General features: G+C 38.2%; 1 pseudogene; it reads right to left on the reverse strand.

Moving 5' to 3' along the window:
• Positions 1 to 308: 308 nt before the first annotated feature.
• Positions 309 to 3,178, reverse strand: LOC138445086 (myb/SANT-like DNA-binding domain-containing protein 7; annotated as a pseudogene).
• Between the last annotated feature and the right edge of the window lie 21,886 nt (positions 3,179 to 25,064).

Here is a 25,064-nt window from a genome sequence, read left to right on the forward strand (position 1 = left end):
TGAGAAAGCTGATGTAGAGAGGTAAACTAAAGTGTCTCCTATCAGTGACAAAGCCAGGGCTAGCTAGCTCTGTGCACTTGGCTGCATCCTTCTTCTACTGGGCCACCCCTTGCATTTCTAAAAGGTCTTTCAACTAGTGGAGATGCCTGGGAGCACCCACTAGCACACAGGTTCCTACCACTCCACACATTAACTGTCCATCCACTCTGTTTTGTCTGAGGACACAGAAAAGGAGTCAGGGTATCAGGAGGCGTTGGTTGGACCCAGACTCTGCCAGTGTAGGAAATACACCCTCGCATGATCGGCTCCTAACTTTTGGTGTTTGAAATTAACCTCTGAAGCAACTTTTCAAGTCCCAGCTGGAAAGCCCTGGTTGCCTCTTCCACTGCTGTGGCCAAACATCTGACCACGACCACTGCACCCTTTAGGAGCTCACTGGCAATGTCCTGCTGACTGCTGGCCTCCTTGCCAATGGCAATCAGCTGGTCCAATTTTTATTGCTTCTGCTTTGAAAATTCTCATGTCAACCTCCTGTTTTCTGCCAGCTCAGCTGCAATAGTCCTGGCCACTGACCACCTTCTTCACTGGGGCCACTTGGGAGGGGGCTCACTGGTCAAAGGCCTATCTTCACCAGAAACAAAAGGAGCCCTGGAGGAGGAGGCTGGAGGCTGCTGTCTGGAGGCCAACTCATGAGTGTTTCAGCTGGAGCTGGAGCAGGAGCTGGGCTCATCAGACAGAGCCAGTCTGGTCACAGGGCTGCTCTGACAAGGGGCAGCTACACCACTGTAAAGGTGGTGGGAGCTGCTGTAGCTGGGGGTCCCTTGAGAGCACCCTGCACCCAAGGAGTTATCCCTGGAGTCCTCTAGGTCACTGGTTTCTGGCATCTGGTCACTGACCCTCAGATGACAATCCTCATCTGATTGCTTCACTGTTTTCAAAATAGGCTGATGCTCTGCTCCCTGAGTCCTTTTTGCTCCAAGAATGCTGGTTCCCTCCTCCCCTGTGGTGTCAGGGGATGCTAAATTCAGGTCACTGTTCTTGGCCCAAGCAGTGTCCTCCATTAACTTGTCTGGATCTGTCACTATCTGATTTCAGAGAAGCTGATTCAACACATCATAAAAGGGACAGTGTGGTGAGTTACCCATACTTGTGTGGGCCACATAGGTTTTAAATATAAGTTCTTCAGGACTTTGAATAGCAAGGAGATAAGAAAGCCTTCCTCAGTGACCAGTGCAAAGAAATAGAGGAAAACAATAGAATGGGAAAGACTAGAGATCTCTTCAAGAAAAGTAGAGATACCAAGAGAATATTTCACGGAAAAATGGGCACAATAAAGGAGAGAGATGGAACAGACCTAATAGAAGCAGAAGATATTAAGAAGAGGTGGTAAGAATACACAGAAGAGCTATACAAAAAAAAAAAGGTCATCATGACCCAGATAACCATGATGGTGGGATCACTGGACTAGAGCCAGACATCCTGGAATACAAAGACAAGTGGGCCCTAGGAAGCATCACTATGAACAAAGCTAGTGGAGATGATGGAATTCCAGTTGAGCTATTTCAAACCCTAATAGATACTGTGAAAGTGCTGCACTCAATATGCCAGCAAATGTGGAAAACTTAGCAGTGGCCACAGGACTGGAAAAGGTCAGTTTTCATTCCATTCCCAAAGAATTGCAATAACAAAGAATGTTCAAACTACCACACAATTACACTCATCTCACACTAGCAAAGTAAAGCTCAAATTCTCCACTACAAGCTACAATAGTACATGAACCGTGAACTTCCAGGTGCTCAAGGTGGATTTAGGAAAGGCAAAGGAACAAGAGATCAGATTTACAACACCTGCTGGATCATTGGAAAAGCAACAGAATTCCAGAAAAACATCTACTTCTACTTTATTGACTATGCCAGAGCCTTTGACTGTGTGGATCACAACAAACTGTGGAAAATTCTTCAAGAGATGGGAATACCAGACCACCTGACTTGCCTACTGAGAAATCTGTATGCAGGTCAAGCAACAATTAAAACTGGACATGGAGCAACAGACTGGTTCCAAATAGGGAAAGGCGGATGTCAAGGCTGTATATTGTCACCCTGCTTATTTAACTCATATGCAGAGTACATCATGAGAAATGCTTGGCTGAATGAAGCGCTAGCTGGAATCAAGATTTCCAGGAGAAATATCAATAGTCTTAGATATGCAGATGATAGCACCCTTATGGCAGAAAGCAAAGAACTAAAAAGCCTCTTGATGAAAGTGAAAGAAGAGGGAGAAAAAGTTGGCTTAAAACTCAACATTCAGAAAACTAAGATCACAGCATTTGGTCTCATCACTTTATGGCAAATAGATGGGAAAATAATGGAAACAGTGACAGATTTTATTTTGGGGGGCTCCAAAATCACTGCAAATGGTGACTGCAGCCATGAAATTAAAAGACTCTCACTCTTTGGAAGAAAATCTTTGACCAACCTAGACAGCATATTAAAAAGCAGAGATATTACTTTGCCAACAAAGGTCCATCTAGTCAAAGCTATGGTTTTCCAAGTAGTCAAGTATGGATATGAGAGTTGGACTATAAAGAAAGCTGAGTGCCAAAGAATTGATGCTTTTGAACTGTGGTGTTGGAGAAGACTCTTGAGAGTCCCTTGGGGTGCAAGGCGATCCAACCAGTCCAAAAAGGAAAGCAGTCCTAAATATTCATTGGAAGAACTGATGCCGAAGCTGAATCTCCAATACTTTGGCCACCTGATGCGAAGAATTGACTCATTTGAAAAGACCCTGATGCTGGGAAGATTGAAGGCAGAAGGAGAAAGGGACAATAGAGGATGAGGCGGTTGGATAGCATCACCGACTTAATGGACATGAATTTGAGTAAGCTCCAGGAGTTGGTGATGGACAGGGAAGCCTGGTGTGTTGCAGTTAATGGGGTCACCAAGAGTCGGACAAGACTGAGCGACTGAACTGAACTGACTTTGAACTTGCAGCTGCACTGCAGCATGGTGCGGCAGAAGTCTTCGTGCTACATCCACTTGGACACGGCCTGATAGACATCTGCGTTGTGATGCACGGTCTGCAGGCGCTGAACGTACTCCGCCTTGCCTAGTGTGGAGAGAAGCCTCCATATCTCCTGTCTGTACCACCAGATGCCTGCACGTCTATTGGAAGTCGCCATGGCAGCCTGGGAAGAGAGGCTAGCTGGAGGAGGCTCCTGGGCAGGAGAGTGCAGAGCTGAAGGTGTGAGGAATTTCTGGGTGCTCCAGTCTATCTCCACAAGCCAGCCACTTCTTCCCTCTCTGGTGCTAATTGCTGAGAAGCCAGGTCTGAGGACTGCATTTCTGGCTGGAAGGCCACAGGGGAATGCAAGTTACAGGAACAGTGTAAAGATAATTGTGGCAGTAAGTTAGGCGGAGCTACCTGTAAGTAGGTTGCAAAGAGGCAGGACGCCAGGGCTGAGAAAAGCCCAACTTTGGGAGGTCACTTAGGATGGGGACTGGGCCAAGCGCTACAAAGGGCCTTACTGGCTTGGTAACAAGGAGACTGCCTTCTTCACAAAAAGCAGGATGCTTCCAAGGCTGAGACCTGGAAACACTGTGTAATTTCTGCCAAGGATCTGCTTGATTTTCATTACTGAGTTTGAAATATTCCTTATTCTACTTTGTTTTGCTGCCAGTCCAACAACCTCTTCATATTTTGAGTAAGCAACAACAGCTGGAGTAACTCTGTCGCCTGCATCACTTGCAACCACGCCAGCCCAGCTACCGTTATGGATGGCCACACAAGCTGATGTGCAGCTCAGGTGAATCCCAGTGGCCGCTGTGAGGCAGCAGAGAAGCCAGCAGCACTCAAGAAAGCAGTTTTGTATTACTATAAATATGCAAATTATAAATAAGAATATAACAATTTTATATGGTCTCAAACTGTGGGAATGCATTTGTGTCTGTAGCTGAAAATGCAGCAATGTATTCTTTCTAATTAAAATGAATTTTTATTAGTCTTAGGATGTTTCAAAAAAGAAAACAAATGTTTTTACTTACTTAGCTGGGGAACTAAGTAACTTGAAACAAAATTTACTAGCATTTGAAATCTTTCATTTACTTCTAAATATGTGAATATATTAATATTTTATCTCAGATCCTCATTTGACTTTTTGAATATGTTAATTTCCTTAAAAAAAATCTCTATCTCCAAAGAAACAATTACTGCCTCCATCTTAAGATTGGGAACTAATCAAGTTGCTGTGCCTTTTAAAAAAATATGTTTTCTTTTGTTAAGAGGAAGCATTAAAAATTATTTTTGTTAAATAATTAGTTTTATTTATTAAATAGTCAGTTAGTCAGTTCAGTTGCTCAGTTGTGTCTGACTCTTTGCGACCCCATGAATTGCAGCACGCCAGGCCTCCCTGTCCATCATCAACTCCCGGAGTTCACTCAAACTCGCGTCCATCGAGTCAGTGATGCCATCCAGCCATCTCATCCTCTGTCATCCCCCTTTCCTCCTGTCCCCAATCCCTCCCAGCATCAGAGTCTTTTCCAATGAGTCAGCTCTTCGCATGAGGTATCCAAGTACTGGAGTTTCAGCTTTAGCATCAGTCCTTCCAAAGAATACCCAGGGTTGATTTCCTTTAGAACGGACTGATTGTATCTCCTTGCAGTCCAAGGGACTCTCAAGAGTTTTCTCCAACACCACAGTTCAAAAGCATCAATTCTTCAGCACTCAGCTTTCTTCACAGTCCAACTCTCACATCCACACATGACTACTGGAAAAACCATAGCCTTGACTAGACAGACCTTTGCTGGCAAAGTAATGTCTCTGCTTTTGAATATGCTATCTGTGTTGGTCATAGCTTTCCTTCCAAGGAGTAAGTGTCTTTTAATTTCATGGCTGCAGTCACCATCTGCAGTGATTTTGGAGCCCCAAAAAATAAAGTCTGACACTGTTTCCACTGCTTCTGCATCTATTTCTCATGAAATAATGGGACCAGATGCCATGATCTTCGTTTTCTGAATGTTGAGCTTTAGGCCAACATTTTCACTCTCCTCTTTCACTTTCATCAACAGGCTCTTTAGTTCCTCTTCAATTTCTGCCATAAGGGTGGTGTCATCTGCATATCTGAGGTTATTGATATTTCTCCCGGCAATCTTGATTCCAGCTTGTGCTTCTTTCAGCCCAGCATTTCTCATGATGTACTCTGGGCAGTTCATGGTGGAGAGGTCTGACAGAATGTGGTCCACTGGAGAAGGGAATGGCAAACCACTTCAGTATTCTTGCCTTGAGAACCCCATGAACAGTATGAAAAGGCAAAATGATAGGATACTGAAAGAGGAACTCCCCAGGTCAGTAGGTGCCCAATATGCTGCTGGAGATCAGTGGAGAAATAACTCCAGAAAGAATGAAGGGATGGAGCCAAAGCAAAATCAATACCCAGCTGTGGATGTGACTGGCGATAGAAGCAAGGTCCGATGCTGTAAAGAGCAATATTGCGTAGGAACCTGGAATGTTAGGTCCATAAATCAAGGCAAATTGGAAGTGGTCAAACAGGAGATGGCAAGAGTGAACATTGACATTCTAGGAATCAGTGAACTAAAATAGACTGGAATGGGTGAATTTAACTCAGATGACCATTTATCTACTACTGTGGGCAGGAATCCCTCAGAAGAAATGGAGTAGCCATCATGGTCAGCAAAAGATTCTGAAGTGCAGTACTTGGATGCAATCTCAAAAACAACAGAATGACCTCTGTTTATTTCCAAGGCAAACCAGTCAATATTAAATAGTATAATAAATTATAAATGAGATATGACCATTATTCTAATACAGAAATAATTACATTTTTAACCCTTGAAAAAATGAATGAGATGTTCAGTTGTACACAAAGCATTATGCATAAATAAATAGCATGTTTTCCTTGGTATTAAATGACAAAGTATAAGTAATAGTAACAAAAGAGAAAGTAAATGGTGTTACAGGCTAAGTTGTGTTCTCCTAAGTTCATATGTTGAAGTCTTAACCACCAATAACTCAGAATTTTAGTATATTTGGAAATATGGCCTTAAGAGGTAGTAAAGTTAAAATAAGGTCATTAAGATGAGTCCTAATCCAGTATTACTCATGTCCTTATAAAAAGGGAGATTAGGAAACACACACACACACACACACACAAGGGAAAAACCACGTGAAGACACAGGGTGAAGACAGCTATTTACAAGTCAATGAGGAAGAGCATGGAGGGAACCAACCATGCCTAACACCTTGATCTCAGGCTTCTGGGGTCCAGAACTGCAAAAAGAAAAAAAAAAAAAACCTGCTGTTCAGGCTTCTCAGTCTGTAGAACTTTGTTATGGCAGCCCTAACACTACTAGAGATGGGAAATTTTACTGCCGCTCTGATGACAACATGGCCCCTGCTTCTGTTCCACACTTGTACACTCTCACATGTATTCACTGAAGAAACCACTGCTTTCCTCTAGTTGCTTCAGAATATCTCCTTTAAGACTACCTTCAAGTCTCTAAAAACTGAATATTGTGATCTGGTTTATTCCTAGTTCTTAAGCATTCAAAATAAAATATAAATTTTGTTACATTACAGTTGACAAAATGCTTCCATATCTGTTATCATTGTTTATTTCCAAAATTCTATATTCAGTGGAATAGACAAAATTTTATTTTGTTTTTACAGATGAGAAACTAAGGTTCCAAAGTTGATTGACTTAAAATAGCTCATAAAATCAGTACATTGCAGAACTGCAAGGCTCATCAAGATCTTGCAGCTTTGAGCTCAGTTATGTTTCTTTTATACCCTATTGGCCAATTCTTTATCTGAAAATATTTAGGTCCTTAATAAAATCTCAGTGCACTGTTCTTCAAACAGCAGGTTATGACCCACTGACAACTCATGTTATCAGCTTAAGGTTTTTGATAATTGTACCAAAAATGATATCAACTTGAACAGAATAGAGTGTATTGCTAGAGCTAAAAATAGATGTTTCTTGACATTTGAGTGATTGTGTGTCTGTGTACGTATGCCTGGGTATAAAATAAAACGTATTTAGGTTATAGTAGGAAAATATTTTAAAACCATTGCCACGGCATATTTCTCTAAAAGGCTATTTAAGAAATTTCTTGCTAATGCTTTGGGGTTTTGTGCAAATGCTCATTTAGATTTATCTCTTAATTAGGAGGCAGAGCCCTTGAACAGAAGAAATGCTACTTATTACTTCTTCCTCAGAGACTGCGGCACTGATGTTAGAAACATGAGAATTGATGACCGAATGACATGAGTATATGACTGTTAGCTCTGAAAGTCGTGAAAATGATTCTGATGTGTTACCATTCTAGATTTATTTATGGACATCCTTAAAGTTAGATGAACACTTGCAACAATATTCTCAGGTAGTATTTTATATGTTGTTTTGAGTACTAAATCCTTGTCTATTTAGGCTGTGTTCTTCCAGGTATATTTTCACACCTATTTTAAAATGCTCTTAAATTATTAAGGGAAAGAGTCTATAGATTTGCTCTGATTATATTATCAGAGAAGTACATTCCCATAAGCTGGTATGGAGCTTCCTTTTTGTCTCTTTGCTTTCCACAGATTTGAAAGAAAATTTTCAAAGTTTACTGGAGGCCTAAGAAACTTAGGCAGCCCCAAAAGTGGACTTTAGAAACAACAAAATAACCCTTCTAATTTATAGCTTGCATTACTTTTAAATGTATACATTAATATTATTTATAAATACATTCATTAAATATATATTAATAGCTGATTATTTTATATTTAAAATTGTAATATGTTTAAACATAACATTGTTTTTACATCACACATGCTCTGTTTGGGATTCAAATTTAATCCTGGAAGCAAAATCCCTATAAAGACACATTGAGGAGACTTGTCTTTAGGGGAATGCCAAACTAGAATGATGAGCTTTAGATTATGATTCGATATAAATAAAGAATAACTGTACTACAGAAGAGAGGGAGTTTTTCAAAGCAACACCGGCCATTATATAACTTAGGTATCTGCCTAATTAAATGTTAAAGAAATTAACTGCCTTTTCGCTTAATATTAAAAGCATATTTCACAGAGATGGAGCTGAACTATTCAGACGTGTATATACACATGTATGCATAATATATACATATACATATATATATATATATTGCTATTGCTAAGTCACTTCAGTTGTGTCCAACTCTGTGCGACCCTGTAGACGGCAGCCCACCAGGCTCACCCATCCCTGGGATTCTCCAGGCAAGAACACTGGAGTGGGTTGCCATTTCCTTCTCCAATGCATGAAAGTGAAAGGTGAAAGTGAAGTCACTCTGTCATGTCTGACTTAGCCACCCCATGGACTGCAACCTACCAGGCTCCTCCATCCATGGGATTTTCCAGGCAAGAGTACTGGAGTGGGGTGCCATTGCCTTCTCCATATATGAAATGGGATTCCCTGGTGGCTCAGTCAGTAAAGAATCTGCCTGCAATGCAGATTGCAGATATATTCACTATAAAATATATATTCAATAAAAAATTTAATTTGGGTTCAATCCCTAGGTTGGGACAATCCCCTTGAGAAGGAAATGGCAACCCACTCCAGTATGCTTGCCTGGGAAATCCCTTGGACACAGGAGCCTGGTAGATTACAGTCCAGGGGGTCACAAGAGTCGGACACAACTTAGTGAAAACAGCACCGCCACCATATATATACACAAACACACACAGAGGACTTGAGTGATTTTGAGATTAGTCAAATCAATATTTTGAATTTCTTTGAAAATACTAGAAAAAGTAGAGAAAATTGCAGAACATCAGCAAAATATAAATCCAAAATTCTGTGGATGTTATACCAGAATTTGTTGTATTGTATTTACAATCCATTTGAATTCAGCAACATAAAAGTCAAGTGATAAGTGTCTAAAACAGGAATCAGCACATTGTTTTGTTGTAGCCTATCCAACAGTGTTAGGCTTTGCAGGTCAAATGGTCTCTGTCACAACTATTCAACTCTGCAGTTACAGGATAAGAGCAACCACAGATAATACAGAAATGAAGAGCATAGCTATGTTACAAAAATACTGCATTTCCAAGAACATACAGTGGGCCATTTTTTTTACCCCATGGACCTTAATTTATCTATTCTAAGTATAACAGAAATTAAAGTGGTTTTCAAACTATAATGCTTGAATATATTTAATTTCTAATTTTTATAAAATGTTATTCTCTATAAGCTTGCATATGGTTTTATTACCCTCCTTCATAAATTTTAGACCTTGAAAATTTTGTAAGATTTTACTCTTTTTTTGTTTAGCTAAAGAAACTGCCTCTGAAAACACTATATATATATTTCAGGAGTAAACAGAATGTGAGATATATCACCTAAAGTATGACATTTTAGTGAAATCTAGAGTAAGGTTTCTTATTTAGAAGGAAAAATAGTAAAAAAAAAAATGTGTTTAAAAATAAGTCAGTCAAGAAAAACAGTCTTGTGAATCATGTTTACATCACAATCCATGGAAACATACTCTTTAAAGTATAGTTAGTACTTGATAAGTGTATATGCTTTTTTCAGTTATCATTTGTTTCCCTTGTCTTGAATCAGTTGTCATAATGCATGATTATTCATTGTTTGAAACTTACACTTATTTTTATAAAATATATAATGACCTCTATATTTTGTTTTCCATTCATCAAGTTTTAACTCCCCTTTGTTCTATTTTCTAACAAAAGTTACAGTCAGTTAGGAAGAAGGAGGTAAGAGTTGTCCCTTCTTCAATCCAGAAAAAACTCTTTTATTTTGTCTTGCATTATATCTCAAGGGGCACTGTTACTTTTTTCCTAATAATTACTTGAATGGGCTGTCTAGTGAACTTGCAAATTATCATAGTAAATACATAAGGTGAACTCTACCATTAAATGTGATAGTAGTCATCCTACTACAGAGGGTCCCCAATTTAGGATAGTTCGACTTAAGATTTTTTTGACTTAATGATGTTTCAAAAGCTATATGCTGTAGGTAGAAACTGTACTTTGAGTTTTGAATTTTGATCTTTTCCTGGGCTAACCATGTGAGGTAGGATACTTTCTCCCCATGCTGGGCAGTGGCAGTGAGCCACAGCTGCCAGTCAGCTATGTGAGATGAGGGGTAAGCAACAGATACATTTACAACACTTCTGTCCCCTTATCACCATTCTGTTTTCACTTTTAGTGCAGTAGCCAGATATTTGATACTTTATCATAAAATGGGCTTTGTGTTAGATGATTTTGCCTGACTTGTATGCTAATGTAAATGTACATTTAAGATAGGCTAGGCTAAGCTATGGTGTTTGATGAGTTAGGCATATTAGATACATTTTTGGCTTCTGATATTTTCAACTTGCAATGAGTTTATCAGGATATAACTCTATCATAAATCAAAAAGATCTATAATCATATTTAAACAATTTAGGAGACTAAAAATTTTCAAAATTTTCTCCTCTTGAAAGGTAAGAAATTTACTGGTAGGAGATAAAAGAGGGGGAAGGATTGCTAGTTATAAGAACATAATAATTATGGTTAATGTGTTTCTCCAATTTATAACTAGAAAAATGTATGAGTATAAACAATATATCTACATTAGTAGATAAGGGAGAAATTTGATTTATGCTATGAATACGTATTCTGTCGCATACAACAAACACAGACACATAACTAACTTATTTTTTTATTGCAAACAAAAGCCTCCATATTTCTGTTTTAAGTTAAAATGTGAGGCCAAGGTATTCAAACATTTGACATTGGGACTGTCATTCACATGTTCTTTATCATATAATAAGTTGTACATATGCACATTTTTATTTATATTCCAATTTGTATAACTTGTACTAATATTACTAAACATTACATATAAGCACTTTATACTTAGCTATTAAAATAAGATTTGTAAAAATTAACATGAATTTTATATGGAAACTTCTTTTAATTATATAATAAATAATTTACACATAGTGGTTTAGCTTCATGCATGGGATAAAATAAGATTTTAGCTTAAGTCTAATAATTATGTATTGGCAACATCTAATTTGATTATCATATATATATGTGCATATTAATGTGCAAAATTAGTTTGGGGATTTGTTTATTATGTTCAAAATGGAATTGCATTTTTCTACCCATCTGTCATTTCATCACAGATAAGGCAAAACTGATGTTTTCCTTTGTACATCATGTAACATTATCGAGGACTCTGAATTGCTAGTAAAATTAACTTGTCCTAAATGCTTTCTCCTTTGCTGGTTTGGAAGAAGTAAACTGATATGTTAGCAGACTCGTGTGGCAAGAAGCTGTGGACAAGTCTCTAGCCAACATTCAGCAAGAAGCTGTGGCCCTCAATTTAAGACATTTGTTAAATGAAGTAATTCTAGAGAACAGTTTCAAGGCAATAAAATATAGCTAATATTTTGATGCTTGTGTTTAAAGACAAAGAGAAGGTCTCTCTGCTTATTACAAAGCAAAAAGAAGGTCTCTATGGAATGATATTAAGCAGGTTGAATAGCATAATATACCCTTATTTAAGTCTCTCAATAATTCCACAGTCCTCTTGAGAAGAGTCATATTTTTAAAATAGCTTAATGATTTAATTCACTGTATAATTATTCACAATTATACTTTCCTTGCTTACATGGAAATGACATAGATTTTCAAAACCATACATTTTCTTTGAAATATATTTAAAATAATTTCTATACATAAATAAATAACAGCAGTTCTTCTTGAAGCAATATTTTATATCACAGGTTTCCATTTATTGTTATATAAAGGCATAGGACCTTTCCCAAACATATATGTTTATGTTTGGGGAATATGCAATTATAGAACTTGGCTAAATACAGCTGTTTTGTGAGTAACTCTGACTTCTGGGTCTCATAACCTTTCTGATCATCATTATTATTTTATTCCACTGAATCCAGAACTGTGTACTAAGTCTCAAGGTGCTCTTATTAGGGAGGTAAATGAGTTAATATTATTTTTCCCACATTACACATGAAAAAGAAGTTTAGCACAATGAAGTGACTTATTCAAAGGCATAGAACTCAGTCCATATGAGAATTTGTGTCTTGGATTTTTCCTTTCTGCATGAGTTAATCCCATCTCTTCTCTCATTCTCGTTAGTCAATGAAATTACTGCAGTATTAATGGCAGGTTCCTTATATATGTGACAGGTTGTATTTTAGCTAAATGAGCACTTGTTTTTAGCTTCAGTTAGGTTTTCTACTCCAGATCCTTCTATGTTCTTCTTCAGAGATTAGGACCAACTGAAATCCTATACATTGTCTTATTCACTGCTATACCTGCAGCCCTAAAATGGAGCTGAGTGCAGAGTAACTGGTCAGTAAATATTTGTTTAAAAAAATGCATTTCTTTACCAAATTAAAAAAAGAGATTTAAGTCTTCTCTCCTTCTCCCAAAGTCTCAAAAGCCCCTTCTACCCAGCAGGTTGTCCTGTATCTTTTCTTTTGATAATTACTTACTTTTCACAATACGTATCAGAGTCTTTCCCCTAAAGATGTTGGGGCAAAACTGGCTGTACAAGAAATCCATTACTTTGAACAAAACATTTAGATTTGTTAATAACCACATTTATAAATGTGTTGCAATTGCAGATAAAACACCTTATTAAAATATAATGGGAAATTTTATCACAATTCCTGGAACTCAGTAGATGCTTAATAAAGTTTAATTAACTTATTCTTCCTATCCTCAATTTAGGATAATCTTGCCATGTACAGTATTAATTTGTATCTTTATGCATGTTAGCCCAATCTTTAAAGGTATTCTGTTATGTTTCAATATTCAAAATGTGGCATCCCTGGAATTTTTTTCTGTGTAGTGAATAGTGATTTTTCCCATGATTTTAATTATTTCCAAAATACAAACTATTTGTTTAATCATAAAGAACATCAATTCTGTAAGTGAAAAGCAAACAAACAATAACAAAAAATACCAAAAGCAACTTGAAGTGCAAGTTTAGGGTCAGGTCATTCTCTATTTTTTTTAATCTTGGGAGCAATTCAAAGGCCACAAGTATATTAGAAAAATTCCTACCTTGAAGGTCATGTCAACTTTAATATACATGCTAGGGAAGAAATAGGTTCCCAGCTGTCAGGATATTGAATGAACACACACACACACACACACACACACACACACACGCACACACACACACACACACACACACACACGCCTTGGCAGGACTGACATCATCAAGAAAGACATTAATTTTTTGTAGCTATAGACTAATTTTCCCCCATGGCTCTCCTTGTCATGTCATGAATAATACTTAAGGCAATAGCAGAGAAAACAACTATTTCTACAAGGATCAGCTGTTGATAGTTCATGACGACACACCACTGTATAAGATGTTCAGAAGTCAGGGTTAAGTTCTATCAGCCTATTACCATTCTTACCTTGTAGAATTCATGGATGGCCGCCTTGGAGGGTGAATGCCTGCTATCAGTGGACTCAAGCGCTATCTTTTGTCTGCTTAAGCATAGTAACTCAGGCTGCATAATTCTGGTCTATAAAGTTTCATGAAGTTAAGTTTTGTCATGGCCTAGAGCCTTCTCCTGGTGCCCAGAGACTAGTGTCAGCAGAGCTCAATTTGTGGATAGAAAAGTTGGGAATGAGTTATGGTCTGTCTAGATCTAAATTCGTCCCCTGTCTGTCTGAACTTTCGTATTACTAGTTTACTCATTCTTACTGATTTACACATTTTCTCATGGTTGTACTATGCTGAAAATGCTTAAAGAGAGTAAATGAAGACCAAGATGTAAAAAACTATGACAGGTGTATGGCTTCCTCTAAAACACTAGGAAAATAGTCTCCAATAAGATATCAGCATTGATTCGTATCTGGAAAAATGAACTAATAAATGCTGTTCTAGATGAAACAAATACATTTTCAGAGATGTAATACTCATACTCCTGAGATTCTGAGGATAAGAATATTGTTTTTCCTGATTTTCTAGAGATCTAATATGTGCAATTAGAAGGAGAAGGGGACGACAGAGGATTAGATGGTTAAATGGCATCACCAACTCAATGGACATGAGTTTGGGTAAACTCCTGGAGTTGGTGATGGACAGGGAGGCCTGCTGTGCTGCAGTCCATAGGGTTGCAAAGAGTCAGACACGACTGAGCGACTAAACTGAACTGAACTGATATTTTATGTTTCTTTCATGCTGTTATAAATTGGCTCTCTTAAAACTACATTTCCCAATTATTTGCTACTATTTATAAGAATAAATTTCATATGTATTACTTTCGTCATTTGTGACCTTGCTATGTTATACTTTTAAAAATTGGTAAATTCCTTTTCCTTTTTTAAAATACATAATCATAATTAAGTCCCCTAAAAATGGTGATAGTTTTACTTCCTTTTTTCTTCTTTTCTGCTTTCCTGCAATCATTAGAACCTCTAGTGTAACATTTATAGAAATGATCACATTATATATTCCTTTCAAAAATCAAAGACAAAGAAAGGAATATGGTTGGTTTTTCATCATTAATTAGAGCATTAGCTATTGGGTTTTTTAAATAGATGTACTTTATCACATATGGGAAATTTCCTCTTATTCTGTCATGTTCTGAGATGTTTTAATAGTCAATAGATTTCGAATTGAAATCCAATTCTTATTTTAACATATTTTAATTGTGAATTGGTGCTGAAATGCTTTTATGCATCTACTGAAATAGCCCATTAAAATTTGTTAGATAGAATTCTAAAATGGCCCCCACAATTCCTGGGTCTTAGTGTGTACACCCCTTCCACCAAATATTCAATTAAACACTACTGTAGGTGTTGTCATGAAGGGCTTCTGCAGATGTAACTGAGGTTCTTAATCAACTGACCTTAAAAGAGGGAGATTATTTGGGTGGGCCAGACCTGATCAAATGAGCCCCTTAAATCTGGATCTCAAAGTCAGAGACAGAGAAAGTCAGAGAAAATCTAAGTATGAATGAGATTTGACAAGAGAGAAATTCTGAGTGCTGGTATGAGGGAAGGGGGAGGGGGGGCATGCAGTAAGGAATGTGGGAACTGAAAGCAGCTTATAGCTGCCAGCCAGCAAGGAAAGATGACCTCAGCCCTATAACTAAAAGGAACTGAATGCTGTGGACAACCTTAGTCAGCTTGGAAGCAAATCTTTCCCCAGAACCTCCAAATGAGAACTCAGTCCAGCCACCACCTTGATTTCAGATTTTGAGGCTGAGTAGAACTCCATCAACCCATCACAATCCAGAGGTGGGTGAAGTAGGGTACATTTTTTTTTTTTTAGTTTTTTATTTTTTTAATTTTAAAATCTTTAATTCTTACATGCGTTCCCAAACATGAGCCCCCCTCCCACCGCCCTCCCCATAACATCTCTCTGGGTCATCCCCATGCACCAGCCCCAAGCATGCTGCATCCTGCGTCAGACATAGACTGGCGATTCAATTCTTACATGATAGTATACATGTTAGAATGTCATTCTCCCAACTCATCCCACCCTCTCCCTCTCCCTCTGAGTCCAAAAGTCCGTTATACACATCTGTGTCTCTTTCCCTGTCTTGCATACAGGGTCGTCATTAGTAGGCAATAGCTTCATGCCAGCAAATGGCCTCTCTGTGGCCCCAAACCAGGCACTGTGTTTGGTTAAGGCTTACCCAAGACTTGAAGGATTGATCTTTCAGGATCTCAAGACCCAGAGTTGAATGCATGACTGGAAGCATCAGGCAAGCCAGCTGTGGATTTTCTTAGCACGGATCAATACATATACTCCACCGTGAATGTTGTTGTTGTTGCACAGTCATCCAGTTGTGTCTGACACTTTGTGATCCCATGGACTGCAGCATGCTAGGCCTCCCTGTCCGTCACCATTTCCCGAAGTTTGCCCAAGGTCATGTCCATTGTCCAAGGCCATGTCCCTTGCATCGGTGATGCCATCCAGCCACCTCATCCTCTGGATGATGATCATTTTAAATCCACAGATGCAGAATAACTGGATCTAACTGGAGACCCAAGGTATCTTTCAGTTGGGCCTGTTTTCACAAGCCTCCAGCTGTGCATATGTGTGATCAATTGACTTCTAGGTTTCAATCTATAAAAGGTCTCAATTAATATCCTTTTGAATTTAAATATTTACTTATTCATTTATTTACTTATTTATTGCTCCCAGGCATTGGGTGTGTCAGGGGAGTGAGTGCTGGTCCTAGTGGAGGCCCAGGAAGGCAAGGGGATGGGATATGGTGAGAATCAAGTGGTTCTGATCATAGCAGAAGTGGCACTACTGCACCCAGCAGGAAGTTCAAACTGGGGGATTTAAAACATTTTATTGGAGCCAGCAGGGGAATCCTGGGATGGGGAATACCCGAGTCCCATGGGTGCCAGCAGTACCTCATTCCAGACTCAGTCACAGTAAGGGGTGGGGGTGGGGGGGCTTCTTTCCTGTCCAAAGATGTACAGCTGGAACCCTGGGAGACCAGCCCTGGGAAGTAAACTGCTCCTGCACAGCTGCAAATTGCCACAATTAGACACAGCCTTTCCAGAAAGGGAAGCGCCAGAGCAGCAAGTTGGGCTTCTGATTTCTAATCCTGGGTCTCTAGTCCTACCTCTGCCAAGGTCCAGAACATGCCTGTTTATCCTAGGGGCAGTTGTAAGGTGTCTTAAAATTCATCCCAGGAGACCATTGCAGCCTGTTCTCTAGCCTTTCGGCCTGAAGAACAGCCTCAGGGCATTTCTCTGTTTCTGAGTCAAAGCAGGTGCCAAACTTGCACTGGGGGAACTGGCTTCTTTGGTCAAACCCCTCCATCCAGTGACATGCTCCTCCTTTTGTGGACACTGTTCATCTGTTGATAGACACATATTAATTCCATGTCTTGGTTACTGTAAAATAATACTGCAGTGACCATGGGGATGCTGGTACCTCTTTGGGGTAGTGATTTTATTTCCTTTGGATAAATACCCAGAAATGGAATTGCTGCATCTTATGGTAGGTAGTTATGTTTGTAATTTCTTGCCAGGCTCCATACTAATTTCCATAGTGGCTGCACCAATTTACATCCCCAGCTACCGTGCACCAGGGTTTCCGTTTTTCCCACAGTCTGGCCAGCACTTGTTATCTCTTTTCTTGTTGATAAGAGCCATTCTAACTGGTGTGAGGTGATATCTCTTTGTGGTTTTGATTTTCATTTCGTTTGATTAGTGATGTTGAGCAGCTTTTCATCTATCTTTTGGCCCTCTGTATGTTTTCTTTGGAAAAATGTTCAGATCCTCTGCTCAGCATTGTATTTTTGAACATTGTTAGGAGAGTAGCTAGATCTTAAAAGTTCTCATCACAAGGAAAAAAATATGTAATTATATATGGTGATCAGCATTAGATAAAAGCTTTCCTGGTGGCTTAGATGGTAAAGAATCTGTTTGCCAATGCAGGAGATGTGGGTTTGATCCCTGGGCTGGGAAGTTCCCTTGGAGAAGGGAATGGCACCCCACTCCAGTATTCCTGCCTGGAGAATCCAATAGACAGAGGAGCCTGGAAGGCTATAGTCCATGGTATAGCAAAGAGTCAGACACAACTGAGTGAATAACACACACACAGAGTATTAGATAACTGGAATTGCCATGGTGATCATTTTGAAGTATATACATAGTGAATTACTATGTTGTACATCTGAAACTATGTTTGTCCTCTGGTATCTGTCGGGCATTATTTACAGAAACTGTGGCAGATACCAAAAATACGTGGATGCCCAAATCTCGTACTTAGCATTAAGTATCTGTGTTTTATGCTTCTGTGGATACCAAGGGCCAACTCTATGTTTATTGTAAGAAAAAAATTGCATTGTAGTGGGCCTGCGCACTCCAAACCTGTGTTGTTCAAGGGTCAGCCATAATGTTGTGTGTCAATTATATTGGAAATGGAAAATTCCTTAGCTAAATAAAAAGAAAGAGTATTTGAACAGAAGAATTTCCAAATAAGAGTAACAGGAAATTAGAGATAAATCATTCATGAGTTTACAGCAGTTTTATCTAACCTTTAAGGAGTAGATGACTACAAATCTGTTTGGTCGATTGCTAAGGATAGCATGTTTTCAGGTGAGATGCCAAAACTTTCTACTTTCATAAATTAAGGAAAACTAAACTGTTATTCTCGTTTTCCTTTAATGAAATAAATGTGAAAACTTGAGAGTATATTTGAAGAAAATTATTCCCTAGCAGGAGATGCCTGGTTAAGTTGGGACTGCAAAAAATAGTACCAGTCAGCATCTTTACAGTACGCTAGCCGAAACATATATTTTTTGTATCTTAAAGCCATATAAAATGAAGATGACCAAATATATATTGTGAAAAGATAATCCATAGGATGAGAGGGAAAGATTTGCAAATCATATCTCTGATAAAGGATATGTACCTAGACTATATACCAAATTTTTACAACTCAATAGTCAAAATAAAATCCAATTTAAAAGTGGGAAAATTACTTGAATAGATATTTACCCAGTGAAGATAATCAAGTGGCCAACAGATACAAGAAAAGATGCTCAGTATCATGAGGAAAATGTAACTCAAAGCCATAATAAGATAGCTCCTCATTTGAACAAGCCATGCATAAAACTGTATTAGGTAAAATCAAAGAAATTATTCATAAAGAAGTATTTTTGATATGTTAATTTTAATAATGTTTTTTAGGATTGTAACTTAAGAAATGTCCTTATCTTCTAGAGGTGCACTTTGAATATTTATAGGTGAATTCTCTCATCAGTTCAGTTCAATTCAGCTCAGTCGCTCAGTCCTGTCCGACTCTTTGCGACCCCATGGATCGCAGCATGCCAGGACTCTCTGTCCATCACCAACTCCCGGAGTTCACTCAGACTCATGTCCATCGAGTCCGTGATGCCATCCAGCCATCTCATCCTGTGTTGTCCCTTTCTCCTCCTGCCCCCAATCCCTCCCAGCATCAGTCTTTTCCAATGAGTCAACTCTTCGCATGAGATGGCCAAAGTACTGGAGTTTCAGCTTTAGCATCATTCCTTCCAAAGAAATCCCAGGGTTGATCTCCTTCAGAATGGACTGGTTGGATCTCCTTGCAGTCCAAGGGACTCTCAAGAGTCTTCTCCAACACCACAGTTCAAAAGCATCAATTCTTCAGCACTCAGCCTTCTTCACAGTCCAACTCTCACATCTATACATGACAACTGGGAAAACCATAGCCTTGATTAGACGGACCTTAATCGGCAAAGTAATGTCTCTGCTTTTGAATATGCTATCTAGGTTGGTCATAACATTTCTTCCAAGGAGTAAGCGTCTTTTAATTTCATGGCTGCAATCACCATCTGCAGTGATTTTGGAGCCCCAAAATAAAGTCTGACACTGTTTCCACTGTTTCCCCATCTATCTCCCATGAAGTGATGGGACCGGATGCCATGATCTTCGTTTTCTGAATGTTGAGCTTTAAGCCAACTTTTTCACTCTCCTCTTTCACTTTCATCAAGAGGCTTTTTAGCTCCTCTTCACTTTCTGCCATAAGGGTGGTGTCATCTGCATATCTGAGGTGATTGATATTTCTCCCGGCAATCTTGATTCTAGCTTGTGTTTCTTCCAGTCCAGCATTTCTCATGATGTACTCTGCATATAAGTTAAATAAGCAGGGTGACAATATGCAGCCTTGATGTACTCCTTTTCCTATTTGGAACCAGTCTGTTGTTCCATGTCCAGTTCTAACTGTTGCTTCCTGGCCTGCATACAGATTTCTCAAGAGGCAGGTTAGGTGGTCTGGTATTCCCATCTCTTTCAGAATTTTCCACAGTTTATTGTGATCCACACAGTCAAAGGACTTGGCATAGTCAATAAAGCAGAAATAGATGTTTTTCTGGAACTCTCTTGATTTTTCCATGATCCAGCGGATGTTGGCAATTTGATCTCTGGTTCCTCTGCCTTTTCTAAAGCCTGCTTGAACATCAGGAAGTTCAAGGTTCACGTATTGCTGAAGTCTGGCTTGGAGAATTTTGAGCATTACTTTACTAGCCTGTGAGATGAGTGCAATTGCGCGGTAGTTTGAGCATTCTTTGGCCTTGCCTTTCTTTGGGATTGCAATGAAAACTGACTTTTCCAGTCCTGTGGCCACTGCTGAGTTTTCCAAATTTGCTGGCATATTGAGTGCAGCACTTTAACAGCATCAACTTTCAGGATTTGAAAGAGCTCAACTGGAATTCCATCACCTCCACTAGCTTTGTTCATAGTGATGCTTTCTAAGGCCCACTTGACTTCACATTCCAAGATGTCTGGTTCTAGATGAGTGATCACACCATCGTGATTATCTGGGTCATGAAGATCCTTTTTGTACAGTTCTTCTGTGTATTCTTGCCACCTCTTCTTAATATCTTTTGATTCTGTTAGGTCCATACCATTTCTGTCCTTTATCGAGTCCATCTTTGCATGAAATATTTCCTTGGTATCTCTAATTTTCTTGAAGAGATCTCTAGTCTTTCCCATTCTGTTGTTTTCCTCTATTTAAGTGACTTCACTTTCTTTCTATTAAGCCTTCAGTGAATATTCATTGGATAAATGCATAAACAGTAGAACCATAATTAAATTAAAGACTGTGAAAGTTTATTAGTATATTAGATGTAAAATGAATTCAAGGAGATTTTAACAAATACTGGTGGGGTTGGAAGTGTACCCAGTCCCCTTTCCCCCAACCTTTTTGGATTATTTCATCTAGAAAAAAATTTAAATACACATTAACAATAGAGACACTGGTATAATGAACACTCATGTACTTATTAACTGGGTAACTGAATTTAGCAAATGTTAGCAGTGTTGCCACATTAACTTCATCATTGTAATTTGTCATTGTCATTATACCAGTGTCTCTATTTTTAACGTGTGTTTAAAGTTTTTTCTAGATGAAATAATCCAAAAAGTTTGGGGGAAAGGGGACTGGGTACACTTCCAACCCCACCAGTATTTGTTAAAATCTCCTTGAAGTCATTTTACATCTAATATACTAATAAACTTTTACAGTCTTTAATTTAATTATGGTTCTACTGTTTATGCATTTATCCAATGAATATTCACTGAAGGCTTAATAGAAAGAAAGTGAAGTCACTCAGTTGTTTCTGACTCTTGGCAACCCATGGTCTGTAGCCTACCAGGCTCCTCCATCCATGGGATTTTCCCAGACAAGAGTACTGGAGTGGGTTGCCATTTCCTTCTCCAGGGGGTCTTCCCGACTCAGGAATCAAACTTTGGTCTCCTGTGTTACAGGCAGATGCTTAACTGTCTGAGTCACCACATTCTGGGAATTGTGCTGTGCTGTCCACTTGGTTGTCCAAATTAGAAACCTCCAAGTTGAAAAATAAGAGAAAAAGGAAAGAAAACCCAGCTAGGCCATTCGTAGACTGCTGATATACAGAACTATGAACTAATAATGGATGTTGTTTAAAGGTGCTGAATTTGTTGTAATTGCTTATGGAGCAATAGGAAATTAATACATAAGGTCAATTATACTGAGTGGTTGTCTGACATTGAAACAATCTTTCATCCTAGAAAAATCCCACTCATGATTTATTACCATTTTTATATGTTGTTGGATTTGATTTGCTAGATTTTGTTAATATTTTTGTGGGTAGTATTGGTATATAGAGTAAAATTATTGTGGCTATATTAGTTTAAAGTTGTTTTTTCTTGTGATGCTTGTGTTTGAACTAAATGTAATACTGGCTTCATAAATGCATTGGTATCTCCACCTTCTCTATTTTCAGAAGAAAGTTTATAGATTTCATGATGTTTCTTTAAACTTTAGTACTATTCCCTAATGAGTCCATGTGGATCTGGATTTTTCTGGTTGACATGTTTGTATGAAGTATTTAGTGTTTAGTAGAGATAATGTTATCTATATTTTTGTTTCATTTTAGGTTAATCTTAGAAAATTATATGTTTCAATACTTTTTCCTCTTCATTTAGGTTGCAAAATTTCTCGGCAGAAAATTATTCATAATATTCTCATTATTATTTTATTGTCTCTAATTCAATATGGCTCTTCATGCTCTCAGTTTTTATCTTGATTAGTCTAGGGGTTAATTGATTTGTAAATAATCTCAAGGCACCATCTCTCTGTACTCTTTGTTATGTATTTCATTGATTTCAGCACTTTTATTTCTTATTTCCTTTCCTCCAAATCTTCAACTTCTATTATTATCATTATTTTTTAAATTCCCTTCCTGTTTTATTGTTGAGATGAAACATTAGGTCATTAAGTTTAATGCCTATAGATATAATTTTATCTTTAAGCACTGTTTTGCCTCAGAATGTTTAGACTGTTGTATGTGTACTATATTTTATGGCTCAGATGGTAAAGAACCTGCCTGCCAATGCAAGAGACATAAAAGACCTGGGTTCAATCCCTGGGTCTCGAAGATCCCCAGACAACTCACTCCAGTATTCTTTCCTGGAAAATCCCATGGACAGAGGAGCCTGGTAGGCTACAGTCCATGGAATCACAGTCAGACATGACTGAGCAACTAATGCTTTCATTTTTAGTTCTAAATATTTTATAATTTCACTAGAAATCATATTTTTGGTGACATTGATAATTGAGACTTTTAAACATTTACACACTGATCTGCTTAGTTATGTCATCATTATTAATTTTTCATTTAATTATCTTGATTAAAAATATTTTAATCAATTAAAATTAAGACTTGTTTTATAGTCAACATATTGTCTACTTTGGTACCTATACCTTATATTTATGAAAAAATTATTTTTGTATTCACTTATCTGGTATAGTCTTCCGTGGATATAAACTAAGTCAAAATGTTTGTTGATGTTGTTTAGATTGTTATATCCTTGCTAATGTTCACTGTGTTGTTGTTATTCATTATCAACTGGAAAGATGTGTATTTAATATCTGTTTTCTGTTTTTTGTTTTTCCATTTTCCTTCTTCTGGACTGTTGAGTAATTTTTAAAATTCAACTTTAATTTATTTTAATACTATATCAGTTGATATTTTAATTTGAAAGTAATTGCCTTACAACTATGGTTAATAATTTACCTCTTATATTAATATTTGCTTCACAAAAAATGAAGAAATATTGTTCTGTTAAGATTCATTTAGCACTTTCCTTCATAATTGCTGATGCTGTAAAAAGCATATATACTACATCATTATATATTATAAATCCCATCAGATAGCTCAGTATTTTTTAACTTGAACACTTTTCCTTTAAGTAAATTAAAAAGAAAATGATCAATTTGCTTCAGTTGAGTTCTATTGCTCAGTCCTATCGCTCAGTCGTGTCCAGCTCTTTGTGACCCCGTGAACCACAGTACCCCAGGCCTCCGTGTCTATCATCAACTCCTGGAGTTCTCCCAAACCCATGTCCATTGAGTCGGTGTTGCCATCCAACCATCTCATCCTCTGTCATCCCCTTCTCCTCCTGCCCTCAATCATTTCCAGCATCAGGGTCTTTTCAAATGAGTCAGCTCTTAGTGTCAGGTGGCCAAAGTATTGGAGTTTCAGCTTCAACATCAGTCCTTCCAATGAACACCCAGGACTGATCTCCTTTAGGATGGACTGGTTGGATTGCCTTGCAGTCCAAGGGACTCTCAAGAGTCTTCTTCAACACCACAGTTCAAAAGCATTAATTCTTTGGCACTCAGCTTTCTTCACAGTCCAACTTTCACATCCATATATGACCATTGGAAAAACCATAGCATTGACTAGACAGACCTTTGTTGGCAAAGTAATGTCTCTGCTTTTTAATATTCTATCTAGGTTGGTCATAACTTCCCTTCCAAGAAGTAAGCATCTTTTAATTTCATGGCTACAATCACCATCTGCAGTGATTTTGGAGCCCAGAAAAATAAAGTCAGCCACTGTTTCCCCATCTATTTGCCATGAAGTTATGGGACCAGATGCCATGATCTTACTTTTCTGAATGTTGAGCTTTAAGCCAACTTTTTCATTCTCCTCTTTCACTTTCATCAAGAGGCTCTTTAATTCTTCACTTTCTGCCATAAGGGTGGTATTATCTGCATATCTGAGGTGACTGATATTTCTCCCGGCAATCTTGATTTCAGCTTGTGCTTCCTCCAGCCCAGCGTTTCTCATGATGTACTCTGCATCCCTTACTCAGATGTAAAAGTTTTCTAATGTCCTTCATTAATTCTGACTTTATCATTTTCAGACTGAACACTTTTTTTTCCTTTTCTTTAGCATTTACTGTAGCATATTGCAGTGGTGACAAAATTCTATCTTGGTCTTGTAGTCTATGGATGTGAACAAATGTATGATGACACATATCCACTGTGATCCATTTTGTGAAGTTGCTCAGTCATGTCTGACTCTTTGAGGTTTTTGCAACCCCATTGGCTGTAGCCTACCAGGCTCCTCTGTCCATGGGATTTTCCAGACAAGAGTATTGGAGTGGGTTGCCATTTCCTTCTCCAGGGGATCTTCCAAATCCAGGGTTCGAACCCAGGTCTCCCAAATTGCAGGCAGATACTTTACCATCTGAGCCACTAGGGAAGTGATCCATTATAGTACCATGCAATGTATTTTCACCACCATAAAAATTCTCTGTGCTCTGCCTGTCATCATTGCTCCTCTCCACCATCGTAACCACTAACCACCATTGATATTTAAAATTCTCCCCATAATTTGTCTTTTCCAGAATGTCATATAATTGGAATCATATGTAGCCTTTTCCAGTTGGCTTCTTTCACTTTTTAATATGCATTTAAGATTCCTCCATGTCTTTCCATGACTTTACAGCTCATTTCTTTTCGGCACTAAATAATAATATTCCATTGTCTTGATATGCCACAGTTTATCCACTCACCTACCAAATGACATGTAAGTTGTTTCCAAGTTTTGACAATTATGAAAGCTGCTATGAACATTGTGTTCAGATTTTTGTATGGACATTTCAGCTTTTTTGGATAAGTACCAAGGAGCATGATTCTGGTTCATATAAAAGAGCATGTTTATATCTGTAAGAAATTGCAAACTGTTTTCCAAAGTATCTTCACTATTTTGCATTTCTACCAG

This window comes from Ovis canadensis, chromosome 8 (assembly GCF_042477335.2).
Source record: "Ovis canadensis isolate MfBH-ARS-UI-01 breed Bighorn chromosome 8, ARS-UI_OviCan_v2, whole genome shotgun sequence".
Classification (NCBI taxonomy): Eukaryota; Metazoa; Chordata; class Mammalia; order Artiodactyla; family Bovidae; genus Ovis; species Ovis canadensis.